Genomic DNA, 9666 nt, shown 5'->3' with positions numbered 1-9666 from the left:
TATAATATAATAACAAATAGTTTTTAACTATTTAATGTCCGACGTTTCACCCCACTTTGCAGGGCTAAAAAGATACAAAAAACAACTCAGATACAATAAGGTAAATTAAGGTAGGATACATATTATATAAAAATTAAGTGATAAGAAAATCATATATAAATAATAGGAAGGACATAAAATAGTATTAATAATAAATAAACATGAATAAACAATGATAAGAATAAAAAAATGTAACAAACATAACAATAAAAATTAAAAATTACGTATAATATACAGTTAAAAAAGTACAGAAGTATTTAAAACGAAAAAAAAAAACAAGAGAAAAGTAGATGTGGGAACAAAAAAAAAAAAAAAAAAAAAAGACGGAGAATGAAGAAGAAAGTTGAGATTAAATAAAGATCATGAAAGAATAAATATAAATAAAATTAATATTGATGATATTAAATGATAATCAATGTATAAATGATGATAATAAATGATAATTAATGTATAAATGATAATAAATGTTTATATTCTTCTCCTGTACTTTTTAACTGTATATTTCAGGTAATTTTTAATTTTTATTCTTACGATTTTTACTATTTTTTTATTCTTATCATTGTTTATTCATGTCTATTTTATATTAATACTATTTTATGTCTTCCTTCCTTTTATTTATATATAATTTTCTTATCACTTAATTTTTACATAATTTATTTTTTAATTCCCTTTTTCGCATTGTCCAAATAAACTAATAATTAACATTATGATAAACTTCCTCTAGTAAATGATTAATTTAAAGTTTAAATTTTCAACAAATCATACGGATTTGATTTATTGTTATTTGATCTAAATTGATATTTAAAGTTAGTTTCGTTCACCTGAAAAATGTATTAAAACAGAATAATACTGTTGTTCCAGTGAACCCTTGATATTTGACTATTTTTTAAAAGTTTCAAGAACGAAAATATTTACAAAAATTGTTAGAACTAATTTTCTTTGTTAATTCAAAAGTTAAGATTGACGAACATGCTAGAAACAGACCCATCTCAACTTGTTTCATCTTGTTAAAGTGAGATGTGAAAATTCATTTTTTATTGTATACACGTTGCTCTGTGGCAAACTGTGAATATATCGATTGTACCGACTTGCAACGGTTTTATAACAGTAGTCGGTAGGTTTCCACCACTGTTATAGTGTGTGTTGTTGGTTCTCTCACAGTAAGAATGTTTTATGTTATCTAACCTTAACAAATAAAACAGTAAAACATTTTATTTGTGTCCACCATCCTCGCGCTCAACACACATCATTATTTACCTGAAGTTGCAGCAAGGTATTAAGCGGCTAAAGCTATAATGTGTCACGGAAGTACTTTTCCAAGACCTGTCCTATCTCTCGTCCATTTGATTGAGGATGTTAAAGCAAGGAGAGTATCCGCTCTATTCCAAGTTATTCCGAGAGTTTTCTGAATAGTTCGCTTTCGAATTTCTTACTTCGGTTCGGTTGTATGCTTACAGGAGACCCCGAAACGACTCACCCAACCGTTGTTAATGGCAGCAGGGACTACTTCCGCTGTAATGTCTCCTACTCGAATTGCTTCAGGTAATCAAGTGAACCTATCAATTAGCGTTTCACAATTACTCATTTCTCCAGATGTATGTGAGCCTATAATATCGTCCTATATATATGGTCAGGAAAAAGGGTGTTTATATATATTTTTGTAACCATATTTTTCCATTATAAAATATATATAAATAAAAACAGATTGCGATTTTCGGGTTTGACAAATATTTTTGTACGAAAAAACACATTTTTCCATATGCTCTAATACACAATATTACTGTTAAAGATTTTTAAAAAATGAAAATGAAACAAAAGATATACTTTAAACTTAAATTTTCCATTAGAAAAGACTGATCTACATGACTATTATAAGGCCTATCTGGACATACGGAGTTGAGCTTAGGGGCTCCACTAAACCATCAAATTCCTCCCGAATTCAATCCTTACAGTCCAAAATCCCTAACGCTCCTTACTTTGTCACAAATCAAGTCATCCATCATGATTTGGCCAAAACCAGATACCATTCCTTCCATGGAAAACTTCCCAACCACCAAAATCCACTTGTTTCTAACCTGCCTTCTCCTTCATTACCTAATAATCCTCCTAGACGTCTGAAAAGAAGATGGCCTCGGGATCTTCTCCTCTAGAAATGTTATTGGAGTTTTATCAATGGGCACATTCTCCAGATGTTTGTATCATGTCACTATCTCACCTACAGAAAATTTACTTGTTGTATATATGTTATACAGTTGTAAATAACAATAAATAAATGATTAAAAAAAAAACAAACAAATAAAACAAACTTAAATTTCGGATAGAGCTACTTGTAGTTTCATAATAGCTCCATGTGTGTCCATTTACTCTGTCTTTTTTTCTTTTAAAATGTTTACGAAATAAAAATGTGAAACATATAAAGAATATATAGCCTTAAATGTTTTAGGACTAAATAGTGATTACTCAGCAGCAAGTTAAAACTCAAGGTTAACTCAGTTTAAGTTGATTAACTGATAATAATTCATCAAACTTTTCCTACAGCAAAAGGCAATTCAAATTGTCACTCTTCTAAGTAATTTTCTTTTTGGAAGACACTATATCTACGATTTTTTGGGGGGGTGGGGGAGGTTATAGGAATTGAATTCACTGAAAAAAGAAAAAGTTTTATTGATTTCACTTAAAAAAAGTTACGATTAAAAAACTTAAAAATATGATAAAAGAAAAACACAATAATGGAAACAACGATATCACAAGAGATTGTTAGACGAAGATGGACAAACGAAAACGTTGAAAATAAGAATGATTTATTAATAAGAAATTAATAAAAATGCTTGAAGTGTGAAGTTAACTCAATATCTCAAAAGTTGAGAAAAATTAATACCATAAATTGTTTCTTGTTTCGTGCAAAAGCATGGTAGTTTATATCCTTTTTTAAACAATATTTTTGGTTCTTTATTTTATTTTTACTCGCCGGTCAATATCATATTCTGTGTTTGCAAGAGCTTTTAGTCTCAAATATTTTTTGTATCACCTAGATAATTTTATTATTATTATTTATTTATTTAATAGCAAACCACCCATAACTATGTGCAACGTTGTAAATACAAATAAATTAAGATAAAATAAATAGATAAAAATAATAATTCTTAATAAGAGAGAAAATTAAAGGCAATTACAAATTAACGACATTCATAGATCTATCAAAACAAACAATTGCCCTCTAATGGGGGAAAACAAGAAGTTAATTTGAAAAAAGGACAAAGAAAAAAAAAAGTTATGTCAATAATATAATTGATAAATATAGAGTTTATAACTGGTTGTCCTGCAGCAGGCTGGGCTTCAGTCTTCGGGTTGTATTTGGGTTTCCCAAGTTAATTCAACCTCAACTCACTGTTTACTGTTCCTTTAACTGTCGGTAACTGGGAGTGAAACTTCAAGAGAACACCAATTCATTGCAGGACATCAAGTAAAGCGTTATCTGCTTGTTATATGACAACAAACATGTTGTTATAAAACATCATAAGCATAATGATATAACTCCAGAACAGCCATCGCTACCTCATGCGCCCAATGTGCCCGAACCAAGGGCCCTGCGATCTGCAGAGCCCCATAACTTCTGTCATCGACTTCTTGTGAATATTTAACTTTTTACTTTCATCTGCCTATATATCGTATGTATATTAAGGAAAAAAAATGCGATCGTGCAAAAATTATAAATAAAATAACCTAATCTTACATAATATGGTCTGTGTGCGTAGACAACCTAGCTGAAAAACTAATTAGTTGCGTATAGAAAGTGTTTACGTTTTGCGATAGCAGATAAGAAGATAGTTACAGCACACCTAAACAGGCACATATTGCATATAAAAACTCTAACTCAAAGTCTTCCATTAACTAGAGGACTTTCCACTACGAGATTACTCGCAGTTTGAGTTCTTGCCTAGTTCGCCCATTACCTTATCTTGTTGTGGGTAGTAAAAGTTTTACAGTGCAGTGGAATTAATAATTAGAATAATTAGAGTAGAAACTGCAAACGAGTTAGTGTTATGACCTTGCGATTTAAAAGACCAAGGAAAGGAGTTTACCTTAAATCATCGAACAGCCCTTCTAGAGTTTTCTAAGCAGAGAGTAATGCTCAATCAAAACTTCAAATTACGAAATAAGAGTTGTCTTTCAACCTTTTTTTGTTTCAACATTTTTGAATCAAAGGCAAATTCAAAAATTTGTCTTTCACTGGCATATATGTGGAATGTATAGTGAAGGGTTTCACGGCGTTTTTTTAATATTACTCGATTTAACTATCCGAAAGTCTCATCTTCTCGTTTTAAGCAAATATTTCAAAAGTGATATTGGTCCTCCGCTCTCTAGGGGTTTTAGTGGGGTGGGTCCGGGCGGTTAGTATTGGGAACACTCGACATTTTAAAAAATACACGTTTTGAGGACCCCCCACCTGAGTCTAAATTATCTAGTTTCGAAAAATGGTATCTGTATGTGAAGAGCCTCTAACGAAAAGTTGTAAGAAACTGAAATTGCATATTTAGGGCTTGCGCATGCCTGGGATGTTACAGCAACTTTTTTGATAAACTCGACCGATTTAGTGCCATAAAATACCACTTCATTGAATCGATATTTTACATTTTTTTTCAATTTTCTAAAGAATTTTGATTAAACTTATTATTTCAATGTACAATTGAGTGATCTTTGATATGAGCTAGGTCTTACCCTCAGAGAAACAGTTTAAAATGGCTTGATTGCTGAATTTTCATAAAATCTTCCTCCAAAGTACCTTTAATTTGGTTTATTTAAAATGATTAACCATTCTGCATTAAAAGTAATATAAAATACGTCTAAATATGGACTATGGGAAAATTTTATTATTAACTAATGGAGAAAAATGAAGAGTTAGCAGTTTAATATACGAAAGATCGGAGACAGACGAGCGTGACCGATCTCTTCCGATTCCAATCATATGTATACAGTTTAATTATATTTTATTTAGCAGGAAAAACGTTGATATTTGTTCGTCCCATCTCTAGAAAACTAAAATATTAATTCATACAGCATCAGAGAAATAAAAAATTATCGTTCGAAATTTCCGCCTTTCATAAGTAGTAAGAGAAAGTTGTGTGATGCGCGCATTGCACAACATTTTTTTCTCAAGTGTTTGTTACTTTTCAAATATTAAAATAATAATGATTTTTAGATTGTCTTGTTTATTCTTGTACATAACAGAAAGCTGTTCAGAAAATTATCTCTCTAATCTTGAGTGTCCCATATCTTAAAGTTTCCACAGCTCTCACTTTGTTAAAGATGGCCCTGATCTCTAGACGTATATTTGTAATTAATAAATTTAAAAACAAATCAATGAGAAGTGGTAAATAAACAAACACGAGAACCGAAGCCGATAACAGATGAATCTTAGAAATTAAAACTAAAAAAAGAAGCGAACTTTCAACAGAGCTGTATCACTATATAAGACATCCTTCACATTTAAAAGCAGTCTTATGTCAGTGAACGCACGATAAAGGTTTGTAAGTTGAATCGTCAACATTAATTTTTTACTATTATATTAAGAAATATTGTGAGTGATTTTTTTTAAGTATGACTTTTAATGAAAGGATAATTAAAGTGAAAAAGGCAAAGAGTTATGAAAATACAATTAAATAGAAGATTTATTTTATTTATATTTTATATTATTATATTATTATTTATATTTTAGTGCTAGGTTTATTGTTAGTAAAATTAGTGACCATTGCTGATTTCAATATATTTTCTTTCTTTAAATCTTTGTAATCAGAAGTGCTGCAAAAATTAGCAACTCTCTGTATTTTAGAATTGATTTAAAAAAACAAAAAATATTTTCTTTTTAATATACTAGTTTATATGGTAGGTAAATAAAAATCATAAAAAACGTATCCTTATAGGAGATAAGTAAAGTAAATAATGTCAATAAAGTATTTTATTAGTTTTATAGAATCATCAAATTTCAATTATTTATGCCTTTTATAATATTTTATTAATAGAGGGGATATACGAAAAACTATTAAAATCGCTAAAATAAAAACGGATATCACTCTACTTATATCAGTCTACTTCATACGGTATTCAACTATCTTCTTCCAATATTACCATTTCTTTTTTTTTTTGTACTACGTAATAAGCGATCACTGTGTTTATTAAAGTTATGATTAATGTTTTATTTATTTTAAGAAGAAAATATCAGAAGAAAAGTTGAAATGAAAATGAGGAAAAGATGGTGTTAGCTTGTTTTTATGCCCATTTAAAAAGAAAAATCCAGTGAAATAAATAAACTTCTGGAATCAAAATATGCTTTTTTTAACGTTCATTCATTCGTGTGGGTTTGTCTTATTACAAATTCAAATCTTACTTCATTCTATTGAATAGAAATATGATCCTTGAATTTCAATAAAATCTGTAACCCCCTCCAAAACTCAGACCTATTAAACTTTAATTGTTAAGTTTTAAAATTACACTAACGTGATAAGAAACATTGAAAATTATCTGACCAGTATATGACTTTTATTTGTTTTAAATATGTCTGAAGTCTTAAATTACTATAATTTATAATACTTGTCATTCATTTATTTCAAGAACATGCTTCGTGGGGTAGATACTCATTTTTTATTCTAATTATATATATATATATATATATTTAGTTTCAAAATAGTGACAAATTATTAATTAAATTATGTGAAAGTTGGACATTTTTTGCTGAATGCCATAAGATCAGAAATGTAATACACTAACCTTTAACCTACAAGAGAAAGAATGTCGGGAAGGCCAACAGGTTACACAAATCCCCGGTCTTGGAATTGGGTATAGGACACAAGGCGAGAACTGGGTCACCGGGTACAGCCATCTGAAGCGTGAAGTTTTTATGTTCGTCCTAATTTTTTATTATTTATTAATTACATAAAAAATTTAGATAAAGCAAATAAATAAGATTTATTTAGCCAACTTATAAAAAATTAAACTAAGTACGTTTTAAATTTTTGTATAAATAAAATAACTTTAACACCTGACAGTATGCTTTGAAGGCGAGTTTCGGCAAAAAAACCTAAAAATAAATAATTTTATTACTTATCCAATAAAGCAATAGGCACGCTCATACAAAATATTTTGTTTTATATGATAATGAATTATTTCAGATGGTTTATCAAAAGATGGGGTAAATGCACCAAAATGTCGATAAATGAGTATGTGTAATAAAGAATAACTTTTCTCAAAAACTTACTAAGTACCAATTAGAAAATATATTATACGCCAGACGAATCCAACGATTCTATGGGAATTAAATAAAAATTCCTTTACCGTTAACTGATATAGAAGATAACAAAGAAGATCGCTTTTGGTATTCAGTAGGTGTGTATTATTATTATTATTTTTTTTTTTGCGACTATTATTATTTCAATAATACTTATGACGTCAATAATACTTAGTATGTCACACAATTCTGGATTGTGTAGCCAGCAGTAAACATTCCATAACTGTATCATAGTTTTTTGGGTTCAAAATCATAAGCGATATTTTACTTTCAATTGAATAAACCCATTATCAATTTATTAAATTTTATCAGCCTTATTCTTTCTCCTACCTCTCAACAAGAAAACATTGATAAAACTGTCTGAGATTTATTAAATATTGAACAAAAATAATAATTAATTATTGAGTTAGGAATCAAAACTTATTCAATTATTTAGAAAACTCTTTTTAGAATGTCTATTATGGCGGAAATGTTAGATCGTTTCCTCACTCTAATTTTACGTAGTTATTTGTTTCATTTTTATAAATCGGTGTCTGGATGTTTTGTGTCGCTTATTATTTTTGTATGATACTTCTATTCGATGGTAAAATAATTTTATCGACATCATATCGCTATCGATGATAAAAACTACTCATTACCGAATTACTTAGGGTTTTTTTTACTGCAGCATCCTCCATTGCCATTATGTATTTTCTCTTCACGGGTATGTAATCTATGTTGGGTACTTCATATTAATCTTGAAGACGATAATTATGGACATGACATCATTTATGTTACATATCAAAATAAAAAAAAAAAACAATTGTTTTTTGTGATAGTGCCCAAATTGACAATTAAGAACTTCTAAGACATTCTGATAAAAACAGAATTTTCCAATTTTCATCAATTTGAGACCGATGTTCCGCAAGGTAGTATCTCGTGTCCCACATTCTACATTCTATTATTGTTACTGCTGATTATCTCAGTCATTCCCATTCCCTCTATGTACGATTTTCAGATGACATCACCATCCAATCATATAATTCAGATCCTGAAACATTGAGGATTCATCTACATTCTATTTAATCAAAATATTCTACATTAGATATTAATTTACTATTTGTTTTAGACTTAATATCATCCAAATTCTTAAGATTTTATCAAAACCTTGCACGCCATCCTAACTCATCTAGCTCAACTCATTCCTCCAAACGTCTACAAAGGTTGCAATGGTATAATCCAAAAAACGTTTTTAAATATTTATAGTGGAGCTCCCGGCTGGCATTAAAAACCCAATAATGTGTTTTAGATGTACTAGGACCTCCTTGAGTGCTGTTTTTCCCTACATGTGAGGGAACAATAATTGCTTGGTGCTCCCCAGACTTATTTTAAATAGTGCATATAAGCATAAAATACGTCTTTTATTTTAAATAATAACTAATAAATTAATTTAACTTTGATTTATCTATTTACAGTTTTTCTGTTTGTTAAAATCACTCGTATATATGGTGTGAATGAACTCTTTTATCACTTTTTGTCCTTGATTACTACAGAACGTAATATTTCACAATGAAAAAAAATTTGTCTATTAATTTTTTTTTTTTTTTTTTGGCTCCATTACATAAATATCTTATTTACCGACATATCCGATTAAACGAGACTACCAACTCATACGCTTTCTAGCATTTAAGCGATCTCCTAATGGGGGAGGAAAAGAGATGCGATGTCTCACTGATTCGGCGGTCTAGTTGAAACGGGCATCGTCATCGAGTTTCGAAAGCGGTGTCGGGCCAACTGCTGTGTCAGGCCCCCTAGGGATGCTTCGAGTTTTCGCTTTGTCGCTGATGTATAGATTCGGAGAAAGTATACGCAATGCTCTTCACCTTCCTATCGCCATGCTCTATTTCATTATCTAGCAAATGGAATCCCTAACATCCTATCACTGATTGTCATTCAATGGTTCCTTTTGATGATTATATCAGTTACAGAGGTATTTCAGGTCTTTATTCGAAGATAATAGATGTTGAGGATAATCCAATGGTATGAAAAAATAAATTAATTAATTTTGTCTTCGGCTAAAAAACCATACAGAGATCCCGAAAAAATACTGACACTTCAAAGGTGAATATAAGCCGTGGTTAAATTAAAAATCATTACGACTTAATTTCCTCTGTTTTTTTTATTTTTATAGACTAACCAGATCGGCCTGGTGGGCCTTACATGGTTGATATAACTTATATTATATATATTTTTTAACAGTTGATTATGAGGGGGTATAGTCATACAAATGACACCCCTAACTATATACAATGTTCTTATTAAAAGAAAAAAAAATAATAAAATAAATAGATAAGAATAATGCTTCT

General features: G+C 29.7%; 1 protein-coding gene across 3 annotated transcripts in view; it reads left to right on the top strand.

Annotated features, from left to right (window-relative positions):
• The window catches only part of LOC106686038 (alpha-N-acetylgalactosaminidase), a 107030-nt gene that overhangs the window by 66601 nt on the left and 30763 nt on the right, over window positions 1–9666 (top strand). Inside the window, exon 1 of one of the 3 annotated variants that reach the window (XM_014429125.3) lies at window positions 5465–5563. The exons of 1 other annotated variant lie outside the window; for it this stretch is intronic. The gene's annotated coding sequence lies outside the window, so the exon portion shown is untranslated. Of the gene's footprint in view, window positions 1–5464; window positions 5568–9666 lie in introns of those variants that run through there. One more of the 3 variants, XM_014429126.3, reaches the window with a different exon arrangement.

The sequence above is a fragment of the Halyomorpha halys genome, unplaced genomic scaffold (genome assembly GCF_000696795.3).
Source record: "Halyomorpha halys isolate HHAL.00 unplaced genomic scaffold, Hhal_1.1 Scaffold766.1, whole genome shotgun sequence".
Classification (NCBI taxonomy): domain Eukaryota; kingdom Metazoa; phylum Arthropoda; class Insecta; order Hemiptera; family Pentatomidae; genus Halyomorpha; species Halyomorpha halys.
The sequence above is the reverse complement of the archived record's forward strand: the minus strand, read 5'-3'. Positions and strand labels throughout refer to the sequence as shown.